This window comes from Triticum urartu, chromosome 3 (genome assembly GCF_003073215.2).
Source record: "Triticum urartu cultivar G1812 chromosome 3, Tu2.1, whole genome shotgun sequence".
Lineage (NCBI taxonomy): Eukaryota > Viridiplantae > Streptophyta > Magnoliopsida > Poales > Poaceae > Triticum > Triticum urartu.
Genome location: NC_053024.1, coordinates 700885196 through 700899343, shown reverse-complemented (window position 1 = coordinate 700899343; position 14148 = coordinate 700885196). Strand labels below are relative to the sequence as shown.

Below are 14148 nucleotides of genomic sequence, written 5' to 3'. Positions count from 1 at the left end.
AGCCCACCATCCGGGTGCCACTTGGTACACCGTGCCACTGTGCCTAGTCTGTCCCAAGCCCACCTGTACCGGGTGCCACTTGGTAGACTACTAACACTACCTACAAACACCAGAAACTAGTTGCAACTCCTGGACAGAGATCAGGTTGATTAATAAGTCGAGAGGGGCACTTAAGCATTCCAATGTGTGGTAGTAACTGTTCATGGATCATCAAACATAGAACTCAGTTCCTGAGGATGGCTGCAATGGGACAACCCACCATGTACTCCTACATGGCCTCTCACCGCTACCTTTACCAAATCGTGTTCACACACTTAGCTCACACACATTAGGACATGTTCATCACCATTCCAATTCATCCCCGATGAATCGGACCTGACTCAACTCTAAGCAGTAGCAGGCATGACAAACAAGCATGAATGAGTAGGCACACTAGGGCTCAAACAATTCCTACTCATGCTAGTGGGTTTCATCTATTTACTGTGGCAATGACAGGTCATGCAGGGAAAAAGGGTTCAGCTACCGCAGCATGTAACCGTTGAAACGTTGTTGTCCTAATGCAGTAAAAGAGAGCAGGAGCGAGAGAGTGGGATTGTATCGGAATGAACAAGGGGGTTTTGCTTGCCTGGCACTTCTAAAGATAGTATAGCTCTTCATCGGTGTCATCGAATTCATCGCTGGATCAAGGTCTACTGAGGGGGGACAAAGACCGGCAACTGAGAAAGAACACAATCAACACATGACGATATCCAACAATATGATGCATGCTATGACATGGCAATATGAATGTGTTTTTGGCTAATGCAAGCTAGAACATATTGAAATGAGTCCATTTGAACCAAAGATTCAAATGCAAACCCATTTTATGAAGTCATATTAGTGTATTAACTTGTTTCACCTAAAGAGCAAGGTTAAAGTGTTCTAACATGCATGAAACTAGTACAGATGAAAAGATTGGATTTTTCTAATCATTTTTCATATATAAATTATTTCATTCTGAGCTATGGTTGAATCTCTATGATTTTTAGAAGTTTGGGGTATTTTCTGAAATTTATAAATCATTTCTGATTTATTTTAATTCCAGAAAACTTTACTGTGTCAGCAATAAGTCATGCTGGCGTCAGCTGGTCAACAGGACCGTCCCGGTCAAACCTGACAGGTGTGGCCCACCTGTCATTGACTCAGTGCTAACCAGGGTTTAGTTAAATCCTAACTAAAGTAATTAGAAGGGCTGGGGCCCACAGTCAGTGAGTTTGTGGGTTAGCTAAAATTTAATTAGCATCTAAACTAAATTAGCAGGGCCTCGGGCCCACATGTTAATGACACAGGGGGTCAAACCCTGGTCAACCCGGGTCAAACTCGCCGGAGTTGACCCGGCGCTCGTCGCCAGCAAGGCCAGAGACGGCGGAGGGGCTCGGGATTCCTCCTCCGGCGACCAAATGGCCGGCGGAGGGCACCTACGCGGAGCTGGGACTCGCCCGCATCGATCCATCTGTGCAAACGGCAGGGGCTGAGGTGGCCCGAGCTCGCCGAAGGCAAGGTCGCGGCGGTGGCCGGAGTTCGGGTGTGGACGGGGTCGACGCTATGGGGCGCTAGGGGGATAAACTGGCAGGTGCTACGCGCTCCTGGGGGTTCACCGAGCACGGTGACGTGCCTAGGTGCGGGCTGCGGTGGCCCTGGCCACGGCGGTGAAGAACCATGGCTGCGGTGAGCTTTCGGCTCCGGTGGACAGCGGGGCTAGAGGAGGAGAACGACGACGGGGAGAGAGGGGTTCGGTAGAGGAGCTCACGGCAGGGGCGTCGGTAATCTCAGCGTGCTCGGGGATGGCCTGGTGACGACGAATCGGTAGACGACGGCCGTCGGTGCAGAGGGCGAAGATGGCGTCGACGATGGCGCTCCAGGGCGTCCGGCGTCATGTGGCTCGGCGGAGAGGACCGGGGCGTCACGGCGGAGCTCGGGGACACGTCAGAGAGGCTCGGAGATGGCTGTGGCCGTGGGGGAGCTCGTCGGCGGCGATGGCTGCGTTCGGTCGCGCTCGTGGAAGGAACTAGAGGGAAAAGGAGAGAGCAGAGAGTGAGGGAGAGGAGCGAGCGGATTCCAGGGGGTGCGTGGCGTCGTATGGAGTCGTCCAGGGCGTCGGCAGAAGTAGGAGGTGGCCGGCGTGCGACGGGCACACGCCCTCTGCCTACTGGCAGAGGTGGAAGAAGACCTCGGCGCCCCTGGTGGGCTGGGCCGATTCTCTCCTGGGCCAGGTTAGCAGGTAAGATTCTGCTCTATTTTATTTTTCTGTTCTGTTTTCTTTTCTATTTTTGCTATTATGTTTTGATTTCGTTCAAAGACCAAACCATTTTCAAAATTCATGAAAATAATTGTGTGAACTAAATGGACTTCTCCAAAGCTACACAACAATTTTCAGAATTATTGAACATATATTTATTATATAATAAATATAAATCCAATTCAAATATTTATTGAATTAATTTCAAATGCCCAAAATAAATATTTTTGAACTCCAAAAATATTGGTTTGAATTTTACCTCTTGCCAATATTTTTACGAATAACAGGAATATTTACTTGGACTCATTTGAAAAGATTTTTAACGTTGATTATTTCTGAAGTGATTTTTGAGGGTTTCAACTAACCTCAATTCAACTTTCAAAATTTAGACATGATGCATGGATGCTCTCTTATGCAACTATTGCAAACAATTCTAGGGCTGTGACACTCTCCCATATTGATTGGTGGTCCAACTTGACTTTGATGGCAAAAGGAAGAGTAGAACCATCGAATTCAAAAAATGTTCATGATTTTAGAGAATGTTTGAAAATCTGTAAAAATGTTCACGAATTTGAAAAATGTTCACGGTTTCAGATATGTTCACGAGTTAAAAAAATCATGGTTTTCAAAAATTGTTCATGATTTCACGAAAATGAGAGTGATAGTGTATCTTGGTGATGCAGAAAAATGTGGTCATGGCCATTGAACATTATGATTTTTATTCTTCCGTCGCAATGCACGGGCCGTTTTGCTATAACTACGAAAGAAGGACAAATTTGGAGTGTCGGATTTTCATTACATCGATGACGAAGGAATGGTCTGGAGTCTTAACAAATTATAGAAACAAAGCGTCTCCCACTAGGTGTCATTAGCGAATTGAGGTATTTATGTAGCTCATACGCACTATACCTGTAAGTTAAGTTTGCGTTGTGCGATGTGTGTATGTAGCAGTCAAGTAGGAAATGGTGTGGAAGCAGGTATTTAGTCGCAAAATGACGTACTTTTGGCGCCATCAAGTTAACTCTCTATTTAGTCGCAAATGCAGCACTATACCTGTTATATGGTGTATTTTTTTTGATAATCTGTTATGGTGTATTCTGTATGTGTACTCTGGTAGTGTTAATGAAGCTCTGTTTTTTAGTTCATCTTGTCTATAAGCGAGAAAATTTCAGGCTTAGCCAGGTTAACTCTCAATTTAATTGTCATTTTCAGATTGGTCAAACGGCGCAATGCATACGTGAGGTCCACAGTAATGCATGTGCAATACGTGGCGGCAGGAACTACACATGGACTTGCCGTTTTCTGTGACAGACCCGAGCGCTGTGATAAGTTATAGGCCGGTAGATGCGTCATGTACCATTGGAACAGATGTAGGTCTTGGTCACGGCATCGTTAAGTCGAACGGCAGACTCACCGTATTTCACTGTTCAGTGCTACGTTCCTTCCTACCGCCCCACCCAATCGCATTCAATACACGCGAGACGCGTCCTTGTTCTATTTGTACACGAAGCGAGAGCAAGCGAGCTCGACAGCTACGTCGCCACTCGTCATAGTTATAGATCATCTTCTAGATCATCTTCTTTTCTACAAAATTTTAAAATAGAATTATTTCCCCATCATTTTGGGCCATTGGTAGTTCTATTTTGATGTCTACACATTAACTTTCATATTTTTTTAGTCTTTTTGCATGTAAATGTATGGTTTAATAGTCCTAAGAGCATCTACTGCCGGGCGCCCCAAACCCACCTCATACGCCTGGGCGGGCCGCCTGGTCACTGACCGGTAACGAATTTTTGACCCAGATGAGCGCCTCAAGCGGGCCTCAAGTGCCCGGATTGACCGGCACCTCTCATAACCAAGCCAAATATTGTGAGGATTAGGGGGGGGGGGGGGCCCGGGCGCGCCCGCCACTTTGAACCTAACAACCCGATCCTACCGCAAATTACACCAAATCCACCAAGTCGACCTACCGGATTCATTTGCTCTCTCCTCTCTTCTTCATCCTCCTCGACGTTCGTCTCGCCGTTCTGCCGTCGCGCGTGCCCCGCAGCCGTTCCTAGTCCCATTAAGTTAGGACGTGCCATGGTGCAGGTATTTGGAGCAGAGTATCTGAGAGAACCAAATGCAAAGGACACATAAAGATTGTTGGCTATTGGAGAAGGTAGAGGGTTTTCAGGAATGCTCGGATCAATTGATTGCATGCATTGGCAATGGAAGAACTGCCTCAAAGGTTTGCGAGGAATGTATCAAGGTCACACCAAAGAGGCCACCATTATACTTGAAGCGGTGGCATCACATGATTTATGGATTTGACATGCTTTCTTTGGAATTTCTGGGTCTCACAATGACATCAACGTGCTTCAGCGATCTCCAGTGTTCAGGAGGCTTTGCAATGGGGAATCGCCGCTGTGCAACTACACTGTCAACGGCCGTGAGTACAACATGAGATACTATCTGGCCGGCGGCATCTATCCTCAGTCGGCGGCATTTGTGAAGACCATATCTAAACCACAGGGCAACAAACAAAGCCTCTTTGCAACAATGCAGGAAGCGGCTAGGAAAGATGTGGCGAGGGCATTCAAAGTGCTTCAAGATCATTGGGGAACAATTTGCAGAGCTGCAATGATGTGGGAAGCAGAAACTTTGTGGCAACTCATGACATGTTGTGTTATTTAACACAATATGATTGTCGACGATGAGGGTGATGGTGTAGTCCAAACCAACGATTTTGAAGCACCTGGAGAACAAGTTAAAATCCCGGAAGATAAAGATGTAGCTCAGATTATGAACTTTCTGCAGATGCATCAGAATCTTCGATATCATCACGTGCATGCGCGGCTACTCAATAATCTTGTCGATCATATGTGGACCCACAAGGGACACCAAAGAGCTAATATTTGAGTTGTGCACTTAAAATAAATTTTATGTAACAAGACCTATGTATTTTTGGTACCAACATTTGCTACTTACGTGCGACATTGGAGTGTACGATCGACGTGCATGAATTTGCATGGATTTAGAATCTGGATTTGAGATATGTGTAGGGCAGAAGATATGAGGGGCCGACGGGCGCTGTCCGCAGATGCCCCCGGACGCGCCCACGGGCGTGTAGGAGTCCGGATTTGTCAAATCCGGCTGTAGATGCTCTAAAATAAGGAGTGGCTGACTAGGGTTGTGGAAGCAATAGTTATTTTCATGTCATGAAAGATATCTTCAAATCTTTGTGGTCTTTCGAGTCATTTATTAAAATTCAACTATCCTAGCTTAAAATTGCAAGCCCAAATAAATGAGGGTACACAGCCAGTCTACTAGCACTTGCATTTCTTGAAATGATGCAAGCTCTTATTATTTGGTTGCAGCTTAGCTTAGGAGGCCCAATAACGCTCCTTCGCTCCTATAGAACCAGTCTCTGTTGCTCGCGCACCAAACAAAAATTAGTTAAAATAATAGGGCAGCACCTCCCTTACGAAAAAATCTATTTTTTGGCAGATTCAATTTTTTATGAATTAAAGAAAACATTCAAAGAAATTAAATGACCTAGAAAATATTAAAAAATCATGAATGTGAAAAATGTTCACAGATTTAAATGACGACCACAAAATCTAACAATATTCATGGATTGGAAACCAAGAAGAAAACATGTGGAGCAAATAAAAGAAGGGAACCGCTACGCGTCCGCCGGCGGATGTGTTAGAATCATCCGCCGCCCGGAGAGCCGTTGGATTAGCCACCTAACAGCCGTCGGATGAAACCACCGCCCGCAACTGACCAGGTCGTTATTTCCTGCAACAGTCGCTCTGTTTCAGAAATAGAATCCCCTGTCCGCCGTCCACCAGGCACAGCTCCGCCCAAGCGCGGTGGCACTCGCCACCACCGCAAAAAAATTGCTGTCGCCGGCGCGCGGGGGCACCTAGTCCTTTAGCGCGAAATTCCTGCAACAACATGGCGCACCACATCGCGCGGCAGATGCTGGGATCCGACGCAGATCGAGCTCGCCGGGGGCCGCCTCTTGGAGAACAGCTGCGACCGTCGTTCTCAGCTCCGACCGCGGCCGCGGGGCTTCCTCCGCGAGCTGGAGTATCATCCTGGTTCACCAACCCTCCGGTTGTGTTTCCTGAAACAACTTCTACCAGATCAAATCAGGGCAGCTGGGTGAGTTTCCTGACTCTGAAAAAACATGAACACTTGTGTGTCTCTGAAACTCATGGAAAACCCTATTTATCAGAAACATAGGTAGGATTTTCTATTTGTTTCATGTGTGTGGCAGCTAGAAATTCAAATTTGTTTCGTGTGTGTGAGTCTCTGAAAAAACATGAACACTTATGTGTCTCTGACTCTGAAAAAACATGAACACTTGTGTGTCTCTGAAACTCATGGAAAACCCCATGTATCAGAAACATAGGTAGGATTTTCTATTTGTTTTATGTGTGTGGCAGCTAGAAATTCAAATTTGTTTCATGTGTGTGAGTGGAACCAAGGCAAATACCAAGCACACATGTGTGCTTGCTCTATCTCCGCAAAACATGATCCTCTATGTTAGTTGATATTTATCAACCTATGATACGATTTTGAATGTGTGTGCTTATGTGAGAAAAGGCCATTGACTGAAAATTTGTGTGTAAATGAAGCTGAAAAACCGTTGATAAATGTATCTGTGTACCTGAATTTCTGAAACAACAAATATAACTGTTGATAGCAACTATAGGAAAATAATACTTTCAACCAAGACCTCTCTATTTACATGAAAAAACATATGCCTTATTTTATGGAGCTGGTGCTGAAGGGGAAGAGAGCTATGTCCAAGAGAACTTTTCTGTCGATAATCATGAAGATTGTTGCATGCTGATGATGTGATGCAAGATGATTCAGATGATGGAGATGTTTCATCACAGCCACTATCGCCCTATGTTGGCATGGTGTTTGACACATTTGAGGATGCCCAGAAATTCTACAATGAGTATGCCTTCAAGTTGGGATTCGGCACACATATATCTTCTACAAAGTACAACCAAAAGAGAGGACAGAAGCAAGAGGATGCAATAATGATCAAGAGGGTCTTTGGGTGTGTGCACGCTAGAAAGCCCGATAAACCGGAAACAAGTAGCACCTCAGAGAGCATTGCAACAGACACAAGCAACTCTAGCAGGCGCCCTGGTGCTGAAATGGATGTGACAAGAACGCGTCAGAAAAACAGGATTCTCCGTCATGATTGTAAGGCACACATGATTGTTGGGATTAGGGAGGGGAGATTGACAGTCACTTTCTTTGTTGCAGAGCATACACATCCACTGATGCAACAACCAGAGCGTGTTAGATACTACCGCTCGCACCGCAAAATACCTGCTGAAGATTACGAACTCTTGTTGACGTTGCATGATATTAACCTGTCAAATTCAGATTGCATGAGTTTCCTTGGTAGAATACATGGAGGTGACCCTAGGATACTGCCGTACGTGAAGAGGGATGTTGCGAATGAACATGCAAAGCTTCGGGAAGCGATAACACAATAGGACATGGATATGGCAGTGAAGTACTTTGAGAGGAGGAAGGTCGAGAATCCAGAGTTTTTCTTTGCGAAGCAAAAAGATCCTGCAACGAACTCTGTCACTGCATTGTTTTGGGTTGATGGGAGGACAAGGGCATTGTACCCGAAATATAAATATTGCGTGTTCTTTGACACAACTTTCTGCACTAACAGATACAACATGCCCTTTGGTCCTATAGTTGGTATCAACAACCACCTCCAAACCATTTCACTCGGGTGTGCTTTGTTGCCGGATGAGACTATTGAAACGTTCAAGTGGGTCTTTGAGCAATGGATGGTTGCAATGGGCAATGAGCATCCAAAGAACATAATGACTGACCAGGACCAAGCAATGGCAACAGCTATAGAGCAGGTGCTCCCAAATACTTGCCATAGATGTTGCAAGTTTCATGTGTTTGGCAACGCGCGTTCTAAGTTGGGGAGGCTGCTTAGAGATGAGGCGTTTGCAGATGTGTTTTACACTTGTATCAACAACTCTGAAATGGTTGAAGAATTTGAGGAAACATGGCAGCACATGTTGGAGTGTTTCGAAGTTGCTGAAAACAAACACTTGAAGAACATGTGGCAAACAAGACATACGTGGGCTCCAGCGTACTTCAAGAACAATTTCCTCCCGTTCACAAGCATGACAGGCAGGTCCGAGGGGCTGAACTCATATTTCAAGACAATGATTCGTCTAGCTGATTCTGTATGGAGGTTTGTGCAACAGTATGAACTGTGCCAGGAAACTGTGCTTGACCGTGAGGACAATGCTGGGTTCACTGGTGAAATGATGGCTCCTCCACTATACTCTCGGTAGGCCAGCTTCACTATACCAAAGCAAAAAATCCAAAAAAAATGTTTTTTCATGATTTGTTTTGAGAACTTTGCTTCCTTTTGTGATGTTGCAGATACAATATTGAGCGCCAAGCTGCTAATTACTACACACGCAACGTCTTTGGCAAGTTCCAGAAACAAGTGACTGCGTCTACGGGCTACATTATCAACCAAGACACTGAGTACCAAGGGCGAGGCCTCATGTTCAATCTAACATCAAGCTTATATGAGAACCCAAAGCTCTTCTCTGTGCGTGTTATGATGGATGAAGGGGTGTTCCAATGTAGTTGCCACTACTTTGAGATGAATGGCCTGGTTTGTGCCCACATAATAAGGGTGATGGTGCACCTCAATGTGCAAGTTATTCCACAACAATACTTGTTGGAAAGCTGGTCTGAAGCAGCAACAACAAGCATGGCCAGAACTGGGCGATTGCTGGAATTTGGGCGCCCCTCGACAAACACGCTCAAATACAACTCCTTGTGCCGAAGGTTGACATGGCTCGCCTCTGATGCATGTTGCAATGATGATGCATACAAGATATTAGATGAAGCAATAAAAGTTCTTGAGCCTGCTATAGCAGCGGCGAAAAGAGGGGTACTGCCAGAACAACAAGCAACGCAGCGCAGTGAACCCCCAAAGCAACCTGCTACTGCAACGGGAGTGTTGAGTGATGGCTTACCACAGCCTCAAAGCACAGAGATGCTACGAAACCCAGCGCGTGTCCCAAAGAAAGGCCGACCAACTGAAAGAGAGAAGAGGAAGAAGACTCTGGTGGAGCAGCTAGATGATAAGCATAAGAAGAAGTCAAAACAAGAAGAGAAGAAGCCAATGCCAGCAGTGAAGCCAAAATCTAAAAAAAGAAGTATTGCTGCAAGTTCTGCAAAGAAGAAGGTCACAACGTGCAGACGTGTGGACCCCTCAAAGCTGCAACAGAGGCGGCAACAACACCGCCTACATGTCAATTCTGCTCCGAGGTGGGTCATACTGTACCAACTTGTGCATACTAGAGAGCCATGATGAAAAATGATCCAAGAAATGCCCAAGCAACGCAACTCAACCTCTAGGAAGAAAAAAATGAGAGAAAAGACTTGGGAAAGTTCTTGGTCCTGTTGAAGGATGTTTTGCATTTTCTTTTCAGACTCACTACATGTGCTTGAGCAAAAAACATACATAAATACTCTTTTTTGCAACCTTGATGATGTATTCAGGTTCTATTCCAATTTGAGACATACAAAAAGATAGCTCACATTTTTGTTACAAGATATGTTATGTGTGTCCTGTATTTGAGACATACAAGGTATCTCACACTTTGTGCTGTAGTTTTGAGGTCTTTGCCATATTTCCAGTAATGCTTTGTTTTGTGAATGTACCATTTGCATATACATGAATGTACCATTTGTTTCAAGTTGCGACATCATGTTTCCGGTGCTTGCAAAAAAAGCTATTGTATACATGGATGCTTCTACATGGCATGTGTTGTTATGGGTAGGACACCTTATTTCAGAAAACCAATAAAAAATGCAACATGGATAGTTCACATATCTACATGGATAGTTCAGAAACACTAGTCATTTTCATTCATCTCTGCATCAGCATGATAGCACTCAAGTTCACATTGACAGCACAACATGGGTGATGCTCCAGTATTTCAAAATAAAAAAGAGGAAAAAAGGGACATGCCCCAGCATGATACATGCTCCAGCTTGGGTTCCACAAAAGATAAAGTAGATGGTTAACAGCATCTTGCTGTTTCTAGTTACACAAAAAGGATGTAGCGCATACATTTGTCCACAAAAAAGTAGTCTAAAACTATCTAGGAAACACTTTGCTTCGATTGACATCTTCTACGAGCTAGTCAACAGTTTCTGAAACTCTTCGGCTGAGTTGAGTGTGTTTTGAGGGTGCTTAAAAAGCTTCGCTGCAACAAATGATCAGAATTTGAGCAACGACCTCGTGTCCTGGGCATACAACAAGGGAGCTTCATAAGTTAGTTAGGAGAAAAATTGAAAAACGTGATTACCATTAGAAAACTAGCTAAAATGGAAACAACAAGTGCTCCGAAAACAACAAGTTATTTAGCTAGTATTGTTGCATAGCAAAAAGGGAATACCGCGCTGAATGGTCTCATCCCCCTGCCAGTTAGATTCTCCATGTATAGAATAGCAAACAACCCACAATCAAACTTGCCAAAATAAAAAAAGTCACAAAATACATATAAAATTTGCTCACTTGACAACAAAACATAAAAAAGTTGTGGATGGACACATGAAAAAAAGGAAAATGGTCAGAGAACAATACGTTGTTGACTGTTGCGGGTACCCATTAGGGCTGAGACGATCAAACTTGTCAAAGTCAAGGTTCCATGGGTTTTGTTCTTTGACCAAAGTCTTGAAGTTGGCTGTCTACAAAATTTGATATTGCAAAAAGATGGATTACACAGTTGTATCTTCTATGATTGGTACCACAAACAACAAAATTTATATAGAGAAAAAATGAAAAAAGAGAAAGGAAAGAGGTGTAGCGTCCATACCAGATTGCAACATGGCTTCTCAAGGATGCTGACATAGTCAGGGTCATCACCCCTCGAGTCAAAGACATTGAATTGTTTGTGCATCAAGTTTGCAACCACAACTGCCCAGTATCCGTCCTTGACAATGGTGAAGAACAACTGCAAAAGTAAGAAACAAAAAATAACTTCAGAAAACAGAGCATGTTGCGCTAGGATAGCTTTGATGAAAGAACAAAAAGTTTTTTACTTGATCAGATTTCATGATGTTGTTTCTTTCACAGGCCCTCTCAAGATCTTTGCTGCAAGAACGTGTCTGAAATGAGCTTGGGTCCATGGCAAGCTTGGACTAATGCAAAGAAGAAGGTATTGGTTAGAAAGATATGGAAGTTGTGGGCAGAAACTCTATTGTGAAAAAAATGCATAGTTGACTCACGGCTGTATGCGGTGAGAACGCAAACTTCCTAGGTTTGCTTTTGCTATACATTTGCTCGATGTTGAAGCTTTCAACATAAAGTGACATGACCTCATTGTTCAAATGTGCTCGCTTTTTTAGCCCGTTGCTGAAATGCTTGAAAGAAACATCAAACCCACTTATCCTAATGAATGGAGGTCCGCATGTTGCAAAAAAACAGTGGCTCGGTTAGTGGCAAACAAGTGGATGGAACGAACAATTTATCAACACAAAAAGGGCTAAAACACACTTACAAGGGCTCGCCTTCTGGAGGGTCCTTTATGTGGTAATTTGTGCAACAGTATTGCTTGTATATGGCATCATCGGAAGCATTAACTTTGATCTTCTTCATCCTCTTCAGCTTCGGTGCGTTTTCTGGCGATTTTGCAACTCTCTTGTGTGTGGGCTTCTTCGCATCACGTTTTCCCCCTCTACTCACTTCAATCACCACCTTCTCTCTTGTCTCAGCTACTGCTGCTTCTGCCCCACAATTGAAAAAGAAAAAGAAAACAGAAACAAGATGAGAAAAAAATAATGGTTTGGAGCATGGAAGTGCTAAGTTTCTGTAAACAAAACAAAACATGCGTTGGAGCACAAAGTAGATGGGGAGAGATGAGTGCAATAACCTGCAGGGCCTGCCGAAATTGGAGGACGTGTTGCGATAGGAGTCACATCGTAAACTGGCCCAGCTGAGGTAGCCGGAGATTCACCAAACAAAGGGCTCCTCGTACAGATCAACAAGAAGGAGTCCAAATCTGCAACAGAAGTTTTTACAGGGGATGTACGAACTTGAGGAAACTCCTAAATAGTAGATCATCATCACTCCCCGGTTCAAGCAATCCAAAAGAAGGTCTGTCTTCAAGCGTGCCTGGCCTCCTCGTCAGATTCACATGTGCGAAGCTTGGGCTGCGAGGAGGCTTAAATTTAGTGTCGTTTACCTTGCTGCCTGAGTCTTCTCCCCTGCCATTGCTCTGATCATTGCCGTTGTTTTGACCTACTTCCACTGCTGGTTGCTTGGGCTGTTGCGGAGATGGTAGAGGGGCAGTGGCTGGTTGCTTGGGCTGTTGCGGAGATGGTAGAGTGGCAGTGGCTGGTTGCTCGGGCTGTTGCGGAGATGGTAGAGTGGCAGTGGCTGGATGCTTGGGCTGTTGCGGAGATGGTACAGCGGCAGTGGCTGGTTGCTTAGGCTGTTGCGGAGATGGTACAGTGGCAGTGGCTGGTTGCTTGGGCTGTTGCGGAGGCGGTACATGAAGGAAATATGCCCTAGAGGCAATAATAAAGTTATTATTTATTTCCTTATATCATGATAAATGTTTATTATTCATGCTAGAATTGTATTAACCGGAAACATAATACATGTGTGAATACATAGACAAACAGAGTGTCACTAGTATGCCTCTACTTGACTAGCTCGTTAATCAAAGATGGTTATGTTTCCTAACCATGAATAAAGAGTTGTTATTTGATTAACGAGGTCACATCATTAGTTGAATGATCTGATTGACATGACCCATTCCATTAGCTTAGCACCCGATCATTTAGTATGTTGCTATTGCTTTCTTCATGACTTATACATGTTCCTATAACTATGAGATTATGCAACTCCCGTTTACCGGAGGAACACTTTGGGTACTACCAAACGTCACAACGTAACTGGGTGATTATAAAGGAGTACTACAGGTGTCTCCAAAGGTACATGTTGGGTTGGCGTATTTCGAGATTAGGTTTTGTCACTCCGATTGTCGGAGAGGTATCTCTGGGCCCTCTCGGTAATGCACATCACTTAAGCCTTGCAAGCATTGCAACTAAATGAGTTAGTTGCGGGATGATGTATTACGGAACGAGTAAAGAGACTTGCCGGTAACGAGATTGAACTAGGTATTGGATACCGACGATCGAATCTCGGGCAAGTAACATACCGATGACAAAGGGAACAACGTATGTTGTTATGCGGTCTGACTGATAAAGATCTTCGTAGAATATGTAGGAGCCAATATGGGCATCCAGGTCCCGCTATTGGTTATTGACCGGAAACGTGTCTCGGTCATGTCTACATTGTTCTCGAACCCGTAGGGTCCGCACGCTTAAGGTTACGATGACAGTTATAATATGAGTTTTGATGTACCGAAGGTTGTTGGGAGTCCCGGATGTGATCACGGACATGACGAGGAGTCTCGAAATGGTCGAGACGTAAAGATTGATATATTGGAAGCCTATGTTTGGATATCGGAAGTGTTCCGGGTGAAATCGGGATTTTACCGGAGTACCGGGAGGTTACCGGAACCCCCCGGGAGCCATATGGGCCTTAATGGGCTTTAGTGGAAAGGAGAAAGGGGATGCCCAAGGTGGCTGCGCACCTTCCCCCTCCCCTAGTCCTATTAGGACTAGGAGAAGGTGGCCGGCCCCCCTCTCCCTCTTTCCCCCTCGGGGAATCCTAGTCCAACTAGGATTGGAGGGGGGAGTCCTACTCCCGGAAGGAGTAGGACTCCTCCTGCGCCCTCCTCCTGGCCGGCGCCCCCCTCCCCCTTGGCTCCTTTATATACTGA

The 14148-nt window shown here is 44.8% G+C and overlaps 1 pseudogene; it reads left to right on the top strand.

Annotated features, from left to right (window-relative positions):
* Positions 1 to 7131: 7131 nt before the first annotated feature.
* LOC125547224 lies at positions 7132 to 9659 on the top strand (annotated as a pseudogene).
* Positions 9660 to 14148: the final 4489 nt, after the last annotated feature.